Raw genomic sequence first — 16,935 nt, forward strand, 5'->3', positions numbered from 1 at the left:
GTCCTTTTTTTTCTCCAGTCCTGATGAAAGGTCTCGGCCCAAAGCGTCGACTGTATTCTTTTCCATTGATGCTCTGCCTGGTCTGCCGAGCTCCTCCAATATTTTGTGTGAGTGTTGCTTGGATTTCCAGCATCTGCAGATTTCCTTTTGTTCCTGACGTTCCATGAAGTGTTTGAAAATACCACACATTTTGCTGTGAAGGATGAGATACTGAAGTAGTCCTGTCTTCTCTCTGTAAAAGTGGACAACTTTGCCCTGTGACCTTGAGCATCATTTGACCTCCAACCTACTGACTGCAGTAACACAGTTGATCTAGTCCTTGTTGTTGGCGGGAGAGAGCTGTGCGCAAATTGGCTGTCGTGGGACAGCAGCGAAGGCACGTCACGGGTATTTTGCTGGTTCTGGGACCCCCCCTTGACGTTGTCAAAGGCATTGTTGATACAGAATTTCGTGTATAACAACACAAGGCTGCTGCTGTACAAGCTACTAGCTGTAACCTTTGGGGACCATGTGACAGGAATAACAATCTGCAGCCAGCCCTGCTGCTTTATCACAAAGCTCTTTGCATGAGTGTTAACCGTACAGAGTTCGTGCATTATTCTTACCACCACGTCATTACTCCCAGTCCTCTGGTTCCTCCCCCAGAACAAACGTGTATAGATTGGACAGTTAATTGCCTGCTGTAATTTATTACCACTTTAGTTAAGTTGTAAAACAATCTATCATGGAAGAGTTTCAGGGCCACAGGAAAAGAGGCAGGCGAAAGCCATTACGGGCCAAATAGCTTCAATCTGTCATACAGTACTTCAGCACTGAAAACACACCCTTCAGCCCATCTCATTGGAGGAGGATATCATTTTAAGGAGGTTGGGAGAAGTTATGGGGGATGTCCGAGCTAGGTTTTTTACAGAGAGTGGTGGGTACATGGAACGCACTGCCAGAGCTGGTAGGAGAGGCAGATACACTAGGGCATTTCAGAAAATCTTACATAGGCACATGAATGATAGAACACTGAGGCTGTCTACAAGAAGGGTCAGAGCAGTCTCTATTTCCTGAGGAGACTGAGGTCCTTTAACATCTGTCGGATGATGCTGAAGAGGTTCTACGAGTCTGTGGTGGCCAGTGCGATCATGTTTGCTGTTGGTGTGCTGGGCAGCAGACACCAACAGAATCAACAAACTCATTCATAAGGCCAGTGATGTTGTGGGGATGGAACTGGACTCTCTGACGGTGGTGTCTGAAAAGAGGATGCTGTCCAAGTTGCATGCCATCTTGGACAATGTCTCCCATCCACTACATAATGTACAGGTTGGGCACAGTAGTACATTCAGCCAGAGACTCATTCCACCGAGATACAACACAGAGCGTCATAGGAAGTCATTTCTGCCAGTGGCCATCAAACTTTACAATTCCTCCCTTGGAGGGTCAGACACCCTGAGCAACAGGCTGGCCCTGGACTTATTTCCTGGCATAATTTACATATTACTATTTAACTATTTATGACTTTATTACTATTTAATTATTTATGGTGCAACTGTAATGAAAACCAATTTCCCTCGGGATCAATAAAGTATGACTATGATTATGTTAGGTAGAAGGGGAAATTTATTTATTTATTTGTTTATTTGTTTTGAATTACAGTACAGAGTAAGCCCTTCACCCCAGCCACCCCAATTATCAAACTAAAAAGATAGTTTGATCCTAGGGCAGGTCAAAAGGTCGACATAACACTGTGGGCCAAAAGGCCGACACTGTGCTGTTCTATTCTATGCCCTACATCCCAGTCTGTGCTGAACTGATCTCCTGTCCAGACCTGTCTACCTGCCCAAGCCCACTTTCCTCCAAAACCCTGCCATCCAAACTTCCCTTCATTGTTATAATTTTAACCCGCGCCCACCACTTCCACTGACAGCTCATTCCACACTCGCGCTACCCTCTGAGTGAAGAAGTTTCCCTCAGACTCACCTTTCCACCCTAAACCTGTGACCTCTGGTTCGGGTCTCACCCAACACGAGGGTAAAAGTTTGCATGCGTTCACCATTTCTATACCCCTCATAATTTCCTACACCTCGATAAGATCTCCGCTCATTCTTCTGTACGCCAGGGAATAAAATCCTGACATTCAACCCTTCCCTTTTGCTGTGCATAAATGAGTAAACTACCCCTGTCAATTATCATTGATTATCCCATGTATGACCTGTCAATCAGCAAGGGGTGAAATGGCAGTTCAAAACAGTTCAAGATGTTCAAAGATCAAACTTCAAAGTAAACCTGGTATCGAAATACTTATATGTCACCATATACTACTTTGAGATTCATTTTCTCACGGGCATTTACGGTGCAAAGAAAAGAAATTCAGTAGAATTTAGAATACCAGCACCACAGTAGCGAGGCAGTTAGCGTAAAAGCATAGTAGCGTCCTGCCGAAGGGTTTCGGCCTGAAATGTCAACTGTGCTTTTCCATAGATGCTGCCTGGCCTGCTGAGCTCCTCCAGCATTTTGTGTGTGCTGCTCGGATTCCCAGCATCTGCAGATTTTCTCTTTTGTAATGCTATTACAGCATGGGCACTCTGGAATCCAGAGTTTAGATCTGGTGCTGTTCTGTATGGAGTCTCTGTACGTCCTCCCCGTGGAATGCCTGGGTTTGTTCCCTGTTTCCTCCACAGTCCAAAGGCGTACCGGATAGGTCAACTGGTCATGGTAAGTTGTCCTGTGATTAGGTTAGGGTTAATTGGGATTGTAGGGTTGTTGGGGCAGCAGGGCTTAAAGGGCGGGAAGGGCCTACAACGAGCTGAATCACTAAATAAATGAATAAATTTATGAAAAACTGTATTTAACAAAGTCTGAAAAGCATTCAATATGCAAAAGAGAACAAATCATGCAAATAATACATTTTTAAAAAGTAATGATTAATACTGAGTTGTAGAGTCCTTGAAAGTAAGCGTGGAATCAGTTCAGCATTGAGGTGAGTGAAGTTATTCATGCTGATTCAGGAGCTTGATGGTTGTAGGTGGCCAGGTTTGGGGATGATACAAAGATAGGTGAAGGGGCAGGTAGTGTTGAAGGAGAAGGGAGGCTGCAGAAGGAGTCAGATGGACTTGGAGAATGGGCAAAGAAGTGGCAGATAGAATACAGTGTAGGAAGTGTATGGACATGTACTTTGGTAGAATGAATAAAGGCATAGACTATTTTCCCTATGGGGGACAAACTTGGAAATCAGAAATGCAATGGGACTTGGGACTCCTAGTGTAGGATATCCTAAAGGTTAACTTGCAGGTTGAGTCGGTGATAAGGAAGCCAAATGAAATATTAGCATTCATTTCAAGAGGACGAGAATATAAAAGCAAGGATATAATGTCGAGGATTTACAGGGCATTGGCCTGACAAGACAGAATGTGCTGACATTGCAGGAGGCTCCAGAGCAGAATCACAAAAATGAATCCCAGAATGAAAGGGTTAACTTATGAGGAGCGTTTGATAGCTCTGGGCTTCTATTCACTGGAGTTTAGAAGAATGAGGGGGGAATCGCATTGAAATCTATCTAATCTTGAAAGGTCTAGATAGAGTGGATTAGGAGAGGGTATTTCCCATAGCGGGTGTATCTGGGACCAGAGGGCACAGCCTCAGAATACAAGGACGTCCCTTTAGAACAGAGATGAGGACAAATTTTAGTTAGAACGTAGTGAATCTATGGAATTCACTGCCACAGGTGGCTGTGGAGGACAAGTCATTGAGTATATTTAAAAACAGAGGTTGATAAGTTCTTGATTAGTCAGGGCATCAAGGGCTATGAGAAGAGAAGGGAGAATGGGCTTTAGAGGGATCATAAAATACCCAGGATGGAATGGCAGAGCAGACTCGACGGGCCGAATGGCCTAATTCTTTTCCGCTATCTTCTGGTTTTAGGGTCTTATTTTGATAGAGACGGCAGTTCTGAGGTACACTGCAGTCTCTGTATGACCTTCTGATCAAACAGGAAAGACATGTACATGAAAGTACAAAATCTTTACCCCTCCACACATGTACAGAGCTCGACTCACCAGTGCCAGATGGAGAGTGAGTCACTCACTAAACTGGTTACATTAAATTATTGAAGGAGAATTCTGCAAGGATGGTCAGCTCTCTTGGCATCTGAAAACTGGGATGAATTGTTTGTAATCGGCCTTTTGAATCGACTGCCCGGAGAGAAAGTTCCATTTTCTTACAGCAATGCTTTCTTTTCAACTGATGCAAAAGAAAACGCCTGGCTGTCTCAGGGACAAGAGATTCTGTGGATACTGGAAATCTTGAGCAATGAGCACAAAATGCTGGAGACACTCAGCGGGTCAGGCTGTTGGCTGATTATTCCCCTCCATGGATGTTGCTGAGTTCCTCCAGCATCTTATGTGTATTGCTCCTGAGTGTCTCAGTCAGGTCACCCATCAGCCTTCTCTTTCCCAGGAAAGAAGCTACAGCCCATTCCATCCTTCCTGATCGGTTCAGCATCTCAGTCCTGGAATGCTGTCACGCATGGCCCCTGGGATTCTGGCTGTGACCCAAGCCTTTATGTTGCTGTACAGTGCCTCACGCTTCTTCGTTGTCGAAACCTAAGCAACCACGCGTACATCAAGTTTTATTGATCTGTGTACGTTGATTAATTTCAGTTCCCTGCCCTGATCAATGGCAGTAATGCAACACCATCAGCAATTCCCTCAATAACCACAATATCCCCTGGCTGACTGTCCTGTTTAAAGCTATTTACCACACAAAATCAAACCTGATCCCTCCGAAGGGAATAGCACCAGCCTGATTGCTTCCCAGTGCTTAACACAGCCAGGTGGCAGCTCAGCTGGTGAAGGGAAGAAGCAGGAAAACAAGTCAAATGCACTTCCTTCAAGTTAGGATTTAGGATATCCCAAACCTCTTCACACCAGGTGAGATTTTTAATTTTTGCAGTGTGCAATTTATAGGGGGCACAGATAAGGTGGAGATTTTTTCACAGGATAGGTAATCCAAAACTAAGAGGCGTAAATTCAGGGTGAGAGGGGAGAGATTTAAAAGTGACCTGAGGAGTGATGTTTTCATGCCGAGGATGCGTAGTGTCTGGAAGTAGTTCAGGCAGATACAATAGTATGATTTAAGGAGCATTTAGATGGGTGTATGGAGGGGCAACAATGGGCCAAATGCAGGAAATTGGGACTGGCTGTGGTCAGTATGGACGGGTCAGGCTGAAGGGCCTGAACACCTGCTGCATTGCTGTGTGACCCTATGTTGGTGAGCTGGGACCAGAAGGCAGTTTCTGCACAGCTGGCACCTACTGATGTGACAGTGGGCAAATATCTTCTGTGTTGACTAGGGGATGAAAATATTGGCCAGATACTGAGACAGCCGCAATTGATCTTATTGGATCAGCTTTATGGAACCTTGTCATGACCATCTGGGAGTGGAGATAGGACCTTGGTCCGAAGTCTCATGCATGGAGAGAAGATCATCCCATTGCTCCCATAAGATGCTGGAGGAAACCAGTTCCCCCCAGGATCAATAAAGCATGACTATGACTATGCGCAAGGCACTGCAGTGGTACATAGCTTCATAGAGTCTATGTATGGAAACTGGCCCTTCAGCTTGGCCAAATCGTCCATGCAGACTGCGTGGCACAGTGAGCTATTTCCACCTGCCCACTTTTGGCCCATTGTCCTAGATAACTTTTAAAGGTTGCTAATGTGACCACCTCACCCATTATTCCTGGCGGCTCATTCCAAATGTACACAACCCTCAGCCTGAAGAAGCTGCCCCTGACATCCCATTTAAATCTCTCACCTCTGATCTTAAACCTATGTCCTTTTTGTTTTTGAACCTCTCCCTGGGAAGAACACTATGTACTTCCATCCTTTCTAAGACTATCACTATCTTATATACCTCTATCAGGTTACCTGTCAATCTCCTATATCTACCCAACCTCTCTTCCCAAGTCCAGACAACATCCTGGTAAATCTACCTGGCACTCTTTCTAGTTTAGAATATAGAAAATAGAATGTGGAATGTCCAACATAGAACGGAACAGGACAGTACATGCCTTTCAGCCCAAGATGTTGTACTGATATTTTAACCTACACCAAGATCAATTTAATCCTTCCCTCCCACATAGTCCTCCATTTTTCTTTCATCTATGTGCCTATCTAAGAGTCTCTTAAATGTCCTTAATGTATTTGCCTCTACCACCACCCCTGTCAGTGCATTGCCCCCTATACTTTTCTCCAATCATCTTAAAATTAAGCCTTCTCATATTAGTCATGTCCACCCTGGCAAAAAATGCACCCTGGCAGGTCATGTCTGCTCTATCTATGCCTCTTATCATCCTATACACTTCTCTTAAGTCAGCTCTCGTCCTCCCTGAAAGATGGCGGTGCACTTGATCACAGCGGCGACTCCGTGCCCAACAAAGGTGTAATTGTTCATCCTTCATGTCTATTTTCTATGATCACAAGGCACTGCTGATTATCAAGAACATCAGGGTCCTGCAGGTCTAACCCATTGCTCTATAGTGATGGAGCCAGATTTAATATGTGCCATTGTTGTGCCAATGTTGCCTGGACTAGCTGCGTACCATTGTGCTGAGGTGGTGCGCAGTCAAAAGAACAGCGCAAGTGATTATCTTGGATATTGTCTTGTTATTGCAAGACTCTGTTGCCCATTGGTAATATAGAGTACTGAAAGTCCAGTTCACAGGTTCAGTGGTGAGGTCGATGGTGACGGAGCTGCGTTGCCCTGGTTGTGGCACAGACGAGGTCCTCAGGCTGTGGTGCAGTCAGTTGCAGACGCTGAGACGGCATGGGAGAGAGCTGAGGCCTCTGTGGTAGCGCTGGAGTCCGTGCTGGGGGCTGACCCCTCCCATCAGTGCTGCCCTCTAGTGTTCACTCGGTGATAGAACAAGCTGGGCCAGGACATCATCCCACGCACCATCATTTTACAGGCCATGCCATTCAGGGTCTTTTGTGATTGTATGTATTTTGTTATCATAACCATATGTGCAAGGTGGTGTTGGTAATGTGATTTGCACCGTGGCACTGGAGGAACGCTGTTTTGTTTGGTTATACTCATATATGGTTGAATGACAATTGACCTTGAACTTTTGCGCAAAAGAGAAAAATGCTAGCTTATTTAACCTATCCTCAAAAGACGTGCTCTCCACGTCAGGCAGCATCCTGGTAAATCTCTTCTGCACTCCCTCTAAAGCTTCCACATCCTCCCTATAATGAGGCAACACTATACTCCAGGTGTGGTCTAGCCAGAGTTTGATGGAGCTGCGACATTACCTCTTGGTTCTGGAGCTCAACCCTCCAATTAACAAAGGCCACCACACACACACCTTCTTAACACCCTATCAACTTTTGTGACAACTTTGAAGGATCCACGGGCGTGTTTAATAACATTTTTCCTGCAACAGCGTGGCCAAAAACTGTCATGTCTGTGGAACGTAAAGCCACAAAGTTCTGCCAGCTGAGCTGTGGATGAGACAGTGATAGTGCACCCTGCTCTCTTCAGTTCAAATACCACAACACTGCAGGGCACCATCCTCATAACTACTGGTGAATAGGTAGGATCGGTGGCTGCCCTCCAATTACTAGTGCACCGGGGACTCCATGGGAATGGACTCTACATGGGAAGTCTCCTGGGAACATTGACAACTACAAAAGAAACAAATCATAATGTCTTAAAACCCAACTGTGGTAACAAGTGAGCAACTGACCGATTTATTCCACTGTTCTTAACACTATTTCTACAAAATAGCGTTCAACAAATTGTTCAACAAATTCAAGAAGGGCTTGAAATTAATGAATTTTGTGTCATTTCAGAGTATATCCAAGGAAGACCCCAGAAGGACAGATAAAAGGTGGGAGTGAATACAAATTTTACACTGGATAAAACTGAATCATATTTATGTTACACCAGTCCATTTAAACAGGGGCACACCTGTCACTGACATAAATAATGGACTAATATTTGCATTGCTGGATTACACACAGGACTTAGGTAGATTGTTTCTTTTGTCAAATAAAATACAGATCATAGAACATCGAATACTACAACACAGGAATAGATCCTTCAGCCCAACATGTCAGTGCCGACCACGATACTGATTTAAACTGATCCTGTCTGCCCACACATGGTCCGTTTCCCTCCATTCCCTACATGCTCATGTGTCTGTCTAGACGTCTGTTAAACATTACTGGTATATCTGCTTCTACCAACCCACCTGGCAGTGTGTCCAGTCAGCCATCACTTTCTGTGTAGCATAGAACATAGTACACTACAGGACCTTTGGCCCAGAATGTCATGCAGATCTTTTAACCTACTCCAAGATCAATCTAACCCTTCTTTCCCACATAGTCCTCCATTTTTCTTTCATCTATATATCTATCTAAGAGTCTCTTAAATACTCCTAATGTGTCTGCCTCTAATGCAATCCCTGGCAACTCATTCCACTCACCCATGTTTGTCTGTGTAAAGAAAGCCTCTGACGTCCCCCATACACTTTCCTCCAACCACCTTAAAATTATGCCATCTCACATTAGCAACTTCCACACCAGGAAAAGGCACAGGCTGTCCACTCTATCTGTGTCTCGTCACCATATACTCTTCTATCAAGACACCACTCACCTTCCTTCACTCCAAAGAGAAAAGCCCTAGTTCACTCAACCTGTCCTCATAACCCTCGAAGGGTTTCAGCCCAAAACATCGACTGTACTTTTTCCATAGAGGCTGCCTGGCTTGCTGAGTTCCTCCAGTATTTTGTGTGTGTGTGTTGTCCTCATCTTCTCTACTCCAAGCAACATCCTGGTAAATCTCCTCTGCACCCCCTCTAAAGCTTCCAAATTTTTCCTATAATGAGGCAACTAGAACTGAACACAAAAGTGTTGTCTAAGAGGGTTTTATAGAGCTCCATTAGCTTCCCGCCCCTGACCAATAAATACACCATGCACCTGCTTAACCACCTATTAGCTTGACAATTCTGAGGGATCTACGGACTTTGACCTGAGCAGAGAGAGAGGAGAGAGGGGTGAAGGGGCAGGGAGGAGACAGAGGGAACAGAATGGGGAGAGGAGGCAGAGGAAGGATGAGGTGGTAAAGGGGTAGAAGGGGTGAGAGGAGAGGACTGAGGTGAGAGAGGTGAGAGAGGGAGAGAGGGAAGAGAAGTAGGGGGTGGAGAGGAGCAAGTGGGGGATAATAGAGAGGGGAGAGGGGAGAGAATCTGTAGGTAGACATATACACCCGTGAGAGTCTCACAAACTTGCTCACTTGTGAGAGGCAGGAATATATAAGCCCATATAGAAGCCATTCAGTGGGTCATTAGCAAACACTCACACTCCTAGTAGTAAGGGAGAGGAACAGTTTGGAAGCCCTTGGTCCACAGGCTGGAGCACTCAGACACTCCCTGGCCCTACATTTGTTGTCAAGAAGCCAGGAGCGTCAGCTCAGACACAGCACTGGGAAACATTACTCTTAGGTAAATGTCAGAGGTGGTTTAAGGTGGTGTGGCGTAATTAGCAGTATTCTGCTAGGCCATCAGTTGTTTAATTATTCAACTCTTCAATGAACGGAAAAGAAAGGATTCAGAATTTTAGCAAGAGTGAGTCAAATACGTGGCAATGTGAGCAGATATAATTTGCTCAATTAATTTAGATGTGACTCACCTCTTCATCTTTAATGTGTTTATTAAAAAGTGCAATTCTCTTCTGGTCTGAAGTAGCACCATTTGTAGTTTGACAATCACTAAATTGAAACATCCACCAAAAGTGAACAAACATTGGGAAATTAAAATTGCTAATGTTTCTGTTCTTTAAAGAGGTTCTTGTACTAATCATCACAATGTCACAATCGTGATTTTTTTTCCCCTCTATAAAAGCTCGGCCAAATAATCTCTCTGCGTACAGACACATCTTGTGAAATATCAGTCAGCAATTTCCATTTCTTTCAACACTCCAAATGAAAAGCTCAGCACATCACTGATGCATGTGAGTTTTTGTGGCTCCTATAAATGATGATGGGATCAAATTCGCTTCTATTGGGAAAAAAACAGTATCTTGTCAGTCATGCAAGATTTCCGGTCTATTGATATCCAAAATGAACTACAAATTAATAATATCAGAGACATAGAACATAGAATATTACAGCACCTGCCAGGCCCTTCAGCCCACAATGTTGTGCTGACATTATTTTTAATGATTTAGGAACACAGTGCGCTTACAGGGCCCTTTTGGCCCAATGTGCCTGCACCACCCAGTTACACCCATGTGACCGACTAACCTACTAACCCATACATCTTTGGAATGTGAGAGGGAGCTGGAGGACCCAGAATAAACCCATGCTGTCACAGGGAGAATGTATAAACTCCTCACCGACAGTGGGGGAATTGAACCCGCCTCGCTGGCGCTATAATAGTGGTACGTGTCACCGTGCCAGTTTTAACCAACTCAGTTCACAATGTTGTGCCAACCTTTGAGCCTACAGTAAGATCAATCTAACCCTTCCCTCCTACATAGCCCTCCAATTCTCTTTTACCCATATACCTAACTAAGAGTTTCTTAAGACTTTCAGTGATGGAGGACGTTTGGAACTTCGGATTGGCACTAACTCACTGAAGGAGTCGCCGGTGGGTCCCACTGCCCTGCTGTCGCCCCACTGCCATGCTACCTTTCCCTCACTACTAATCCCATTTTGAGAAGTCCCCTTGAATCTGCTTCCACTGCTCCTCCACATCAGGTAATGTAGATCACCACTGTTCGCTGGCCTAAGCTCCTCCCATCCGTTCTGGCCCACCTGAGACATGAGCCAGCACACTCACCGTTGGTTGGTGCCACTCTTCCAGTGGAGCTGTTGACTCCTTATCCATCCCACCAAATCCCTTTCCATTGACACTCAGTGGCCACTCTATTAAGTACAGGAGGTACCTAATAAGCTGGCTACTGAGTGGATGTTCGCGGCCTTCTGCTGCAATAGCCCATCCACTTCAAAGTTTGACATGTTGGGTGCCGAGAGTGCTCTTCTCCACACTGCTGTTGTAACGCGTGGTTATTTGAGTTACTGTCTCCTTCCAGTCAGTTTGAATCAGTCTGGCCATTCCCCACTGACCTCTCTCATCAATAAGGCATTTTCGTCCACAGAACTGCCACTCACTAGAGGCTTTGGGGTTTTTTTGGCACTATTCTCTGTAAATTCTAGAGACTGCTGTTCGTGGAAATCCCATGAGATCAGCAGTTTCTGAGATACTCAAACCAGCCCATCTGGCACCAAGACACACACAATGCTGGAGGAACTCAGCAGGCAGCAGGACCGTCCTGCAGAAGGGTTTTGGCCTGAAATGTTGACTGTACTCTTTTCCCAGATGCTCCTCCAACATTTTGTGTGTGTTGCTTGGATTTCCAGCATCCGCAGATTTTCTGTTGTCCACGTGGCTCCAACAATCATTCCACATCATTTACACTTCTTCCCCATTCTGCTGTTCGATCTGAACAACAGCTGAACCTCTTGACCATGCCTGCGTGCTTTTATGCATTCAGTTGCCGCTCTGAATGGCTGATTAGGTATTTGCATTAATGAGCAGGTGCACAGGTGTACCTAATAAAGCAGCCACCATAAGTCTATGCATGCTTCCAAACACCATCTCACACTGTTAAAGGAACTTTCAGTGCTGGATTAATGCCAGTTTTATTAGTATTCCCTTCGAGTAATCAGTAACTCCTCTCCCAGAATTGAAAAGGACTGACAAAGAGCAGATTACATGGTTTCAGAAAAAGGTTATTGCAAAGATTTGATGCTTCACTGACAATTTTCTGTTACGGCTTTTTCTTTAGTACGTCCTCGAAATACTGATGTATGCAATGATCTGAATGGATAGCACACCAAGTTTTCACTGTATCTCAGAATGTGTGACAATAGTGAACCAAATTACCAATTACCCAGATCTCTGGTGCTGTGAGACAGCAGCTGTCACAGCTGCACCTCTGTGCTGCCCCAGTTGAGGCAAATTCAGGTGGCATTACAAGGAGGGGAAGTAGATACTTCAAATTCCTGTTATTCAGAATGATCCCTAGAAGATCTTCCTCCCATGCTGAGAAGTGAGAATATTTCAAGAAAAAAGTACCAAAATGGAGATGAATGAGTCAAGGTTTAAAAGGGAGGTGTAGAAGATACAAGGCAACTTGGGCGCCATCTCCTGTCTTGACCCATTCATCAGAAAGTAAGTGTACAGCACACACACTTCAGCAAACACAGATAGTAATGCCTGAAATCCAGAGGGAGGTCAGATAACGGCAGTAACAGAAGGGCAAAGAGTATCTGCGGAGAGAGAAACCACTATGGTTTAAGGTGGATGGCCTTCTCCCAGCACTGGTTCAATGAGCAGAGACATTAACTCTGCTGGAGCACTGAAAACCTTTTCACACCTGCTCCCTTCCCTTCCACATCTTGCAAACATCACAACCACTAAGTTGCTCTGATTACTTGTGACTTCCCAGTATTTGAATGTCAATTGGATTTAACATTGAGGGAAGCCAGAGAGTAGTAGTAGTGGTTGCCATGGTTACCACGGTTGCCTCATCCTCCCTTTAGAATACTTCTTCTTTGGAATGAATTGATCCTGCATCTTCTGAATTACTTCCAGAAACTCCAGCCACTGCTACTCTACCATCATCTCTGCTAGTGTCCCCTTCCAATCCACGTTGGACAGATGCTCTCTCATGCCTCTCGAGTTACCTTAACTAAGCTGTAATACTGATACATCTAGTGCCATGTTAAAGTTGTGTAGGATGTTGGTGTGGCCAGATTTTGGAGCACAGTTCTGCTCACACACCTACAGGAAAGATATGTATAAGTCTGAAAGAGTGCAAAGAAAATTTATGTGAATGTAGCCAGGACTTGAGATCCTGAGTTACAGGGATAGATTGATAGGTTAGGACATTATTCCTTGATGTGGAAGAGATCATAGAGGTGTAATGCCCTGGTTAAGATTTTCACTGCTATGCTGTAGGTATTTCATTTTAACAGTTATGTAAGAGCAGACTGCTCTCAGCTTGTTTGGGTTTGAGCTAAGATAAGAGGCTGGCTAATCAACTTAGGATTTGCTGTCAGCCAATCAGGATAGTGGAATTGGGAGAAGGTTCTGGAGAACACTGGGTTGAAGATCTTTGTTGGCGGGAGCTGGAAGGAGACAGGGAAAAAAAATGGCTGAGGATGCCGACCCTGTTGCACGTGTGCTTAGTGCAGATGAATGGCTTCAAGAAGGAACAGCCAGTACTCCCATGACAGAACCATTAGTTTGAGATAGATTTCGAGCGACACTCTGAAGGTTCTGTGCTTTCATGCAGACCAAGGGTCCAGCACGTGAGTCACAGACAAGTTCAAGATGAGCTCTAACTTAAGTGCACACTTGACTGTTTAAGATTAATGGGCCTTTTTTGTTCCTTTCTTTCATTCTTTTAAAACTGTTTGCTTAAATTAACATTCTTAAATATACTTCTGTTTAATTATAAGACTATAAGACCATAAGATATAGGAGCAGAAGTAGGCCACTTGGCCCATTAGGTCTGCTCCGCCATTCAATCATGGGCTGATCCAATTCTTCCAGTCATCCCCACTCCCCTGCCTTCACTCCATTCCCTTTGATGCCCTGGCTAATCAAGAACTTATCTACCTCTGCCTTAAATATACTCAATGACTTGGCCTCCACAGCCGCTCGTGGCAACAAATTCCGTAGATTTACCACCCTCTGATGAAAGTAATTTCTCCGCATCTCAGTTCTAAATGGATGTTCTTCAATCATGAAATCATGCCCTCTTGTCCTAGAATCCCCTACCAGGGGAAACAACGTTGCCATATCTAATCTGTTCAGGCATTTTAACATTCGGAATGTTTCTATAAGATCCCCTCTCATTCTCCTGAACTCCAGGGAGTACAGCACAAGAGCTGCCAGACATTCCTCATACAGTAACCCTTTCATTCCTTGAATCATTCTTGTGAATCTTCTCGGAACCCTCTCCAATGTCAGTATATCCTTTCTAAAATAAGGAACCCAAAACTGCACACGATATTCCAAGTGTGGTCTCACGAGTGCCTTATAGAGCCTCAACATCACATCCCTGCTCTTATATTTTATACCTCTAGAAATGAATGCCAACATTGCATTCACCTTCTTCACAACCGACTCAACCTGGAGGTTAATCTTTAGGGTATCTTGCACAAGGACTCCCAAGTCCCTTTGCATCTCTGCATTTTGAATTCTCTCCCCATCTAAATAATAGTCTTCCCATTTATTTCTTCCACCAAAATGACCATACACTTTCCAACATTGTATTTCATTTGCCACTTCTTTGTCCATTCCCCTAAACTATCTAAGTCTCTCTGCAGGCTCTCTGTTTCCTCAACACTACCTGCTCCTTCGCCTATCTTTGTATCATCAGCAAATTTAGCCACAAATCCGTTAATACCGTAATCCAAATCATTGACATACATCGTAAAAAGCAGCGATCCCAACCCCGACCCCTGTGGAACTCCACTGGTAACCGGCAGCCAGCCAGAATAGGATCCCTTTATTCCCAGTCTCTGTTTTCTGTCGACCAGCTGATGCTCCACCCATGCTAGTAACTTCTCTGTAATTCCATGGGCTCTTATCTTGCTAAGCAGCTTTATGTGTGGCACCTTGTCAAAGGCCTTCTGAAAATCCAAGTACACCATGACTACTACATCTCCTTTGTCTACCCTGCTTGTAATTTCCTCAAAGAATTGTAGTAGCTTTGTCAGGCAGGATTTTCCTTTCAGGAAACCTTGCTGGCTTTGGTCTACCTTGTCATGTGCCTCCACGTACTCCGTAATCTCATCCCTAACAATCGATTCCAACAACTTTCCAACCACTGATATCAGGCTAACAGGTCTATAGTTTCCTTTCTGCTGCCTCCCACCCTTCTTAAATTGTATGTAGTTATTTCCTGCTGGGGGCAGTAAATCACACAGCATTCACACAAACCAGGGTTTGCGTAGGCAAGGCATCCCAACGTCATGGATTTGGCAGGACCAAAGTTATACACACCTGAGACATACGAAGCTGGAGAAAAGTGAGTTTGTTGCCATGGAATTCAGTGGCTATTAGTACAGAGCTAATGAGCTGGTTTTCCACAGATGCCCAGTATGAGGGTTTCAGAGGTATAGAAAAATTATGAGGGTTAGTGACAGGGTGAATGCATGGAGGTTTTTCCCCTCAGAGAAACATAGAAAACCTACAGCACAGTACAGGCCCTTCGGCCCATGAAGTTGTGCCAAACATGTCCCTACCTTGGAAATTTCTAGGCTTACGTATAGCCCTCTATTTTTCTAAGCTCCATGTACCTATCCAAAAGACTCTTAAAAGACCCTATCGTATCCACCTCCACCACCGTTGCCAGCAGCCCATTCCATGCACTCACCGCTCTCTAAGTAAAAAACTTACCCCTGACATCTCCTCTGTACCTACTCCCCAGCACCTTAAACCTGTGTCCTCTTGTGGCAACCATTTCAGCCCTGGGAAAAAGCCTCTGACTATCCACATGATCAATGCCTCTCATCATCTTATACACCTCCATCAGGTCTCCTCTCATCCTCTGTCGCTCCGAGGAGAAAAGGCCGAGTTCACTCAACCTGTTCTCATAAGGCATGCTCCCTAATCCAGGAAACATCCTTGTAAATCTCCTCTGCACCCTTTCTAGGGCTTCCACATCCTTCCTGTAGCGAGGCGACCAGAACTGAGCACAGTACTCCAAGTGGGGTCTGACCAGGGTCCTATATAGCTGCAACATTACCTCTCGGCTCCTAAACTCAATTCCACAATTGATGAAGGCCAATACACCGTAAGCCTTCTTAACTACAGAGTCAACCTGCGCAGTTGCTTTGAGTGTCCTATGGACTCAGACACCAAGATCCTCCACACTGCCAAGAGTCTTACCATTAATACTATATTCTGCCATCATATTTGACCTACCAAAATGAACCACTTCACACTTATCTGGGTTGAACTCCATCTGCCACTTCTCAGCCCAGTTTTGCATCCTATTAATGTCCCACTGTAACCTCTGACAGCCCTCCACACTATCCACAACACCCCTAACCTTTGTGTCATCGGCAAACTTATTAACCCATCCCTTCACTTCCTCATCCAGGCCATCTTGAGATGAGAAATGGAGATCATAGTTAAGGATGAAGGTGAAATATTTAAGGGGAGCCTCCTCGCTCAGATGGTGCTGTGAGTGTGGAACAAGTTGCCAGGAGAGGTCATGGATGTGGGTTCAATAGTAATATTTAAGAGAACTTTGGATAGTTACATGGATGAGGGGTGTATGGATGACTATTCTCCTGGTGCAAGTAGATGGGAATAGGCAGAAACAAGGCTAGCATGGACTAGATGGGACAAAAGGCCTGTTTCTATGCTGTAGTTCTCTGTGACCCTGACTCCTGCTCACTTTATGGTGTTCTTCCTTCTTGGTTCCTCATCAAACACCACCCCGAACAAAGAGACGTGCAAGACAGATATTTGGTAATGGTCATCTGGTGCTTCCATCTTATTTCCTTAGGCAATCCCTTAGGATCAGAGATCAGAGATGACCTGCTTCCACTTCTATTGTGTGGGATTGGAGGTGGTTGATGAGGCCGCTAGGGGACACACAGAAATGGGTGAGCAATCTGAGAGGTGACCCACTCCATCTTACTCTGGCCTTCCACATGCTCCCAACACATGGACTCATGGCCCTTGATCCACTTGGTCAAGAAGACTTTGAACACATACGTGAATCTTTTCCTCTGTCATCCCAATATTTCTTCCCTGAAATAGTGTCTGGGGAATTGGTATTGATACTGGTTTTGATTAATGTTTTCACTTGGAGCAAGATACAGTGAAAAGTTTGTATTGCATCTTGTTTATACAGATTAAAC

At 44.7% G+C, this 16,935-nt stretch overlaps 1 protein-coding gene across 1 annotated transcript in view; it reads right to left on the minus strand.

Annotated features, from left to right (window-relative positions):
• Positions 1-16,935, minus strand: part of fgf14 (fibroblast growth factor 14) — a 492,228-nt gene that overhangs the window by 360,399 nt on the left and 114,894 nt on the right. The window lies entirely within an intron of this gene.

The sequence above is a fragment of the Mobula birostris genome, chromosome 5 (assembly GCF_030028105.1).
Source record: "Mobula birostris isolate sMobBir1 chromosome 5, sMobBir1.hap1, whole genome shotgun sequence".
Lineage (NCBI taxonomy): Eukaryota > Metazoa > Chordata > Chondrichthyes > Myliobatiformes > Myliobatidae > Mobula > Mobula birostris.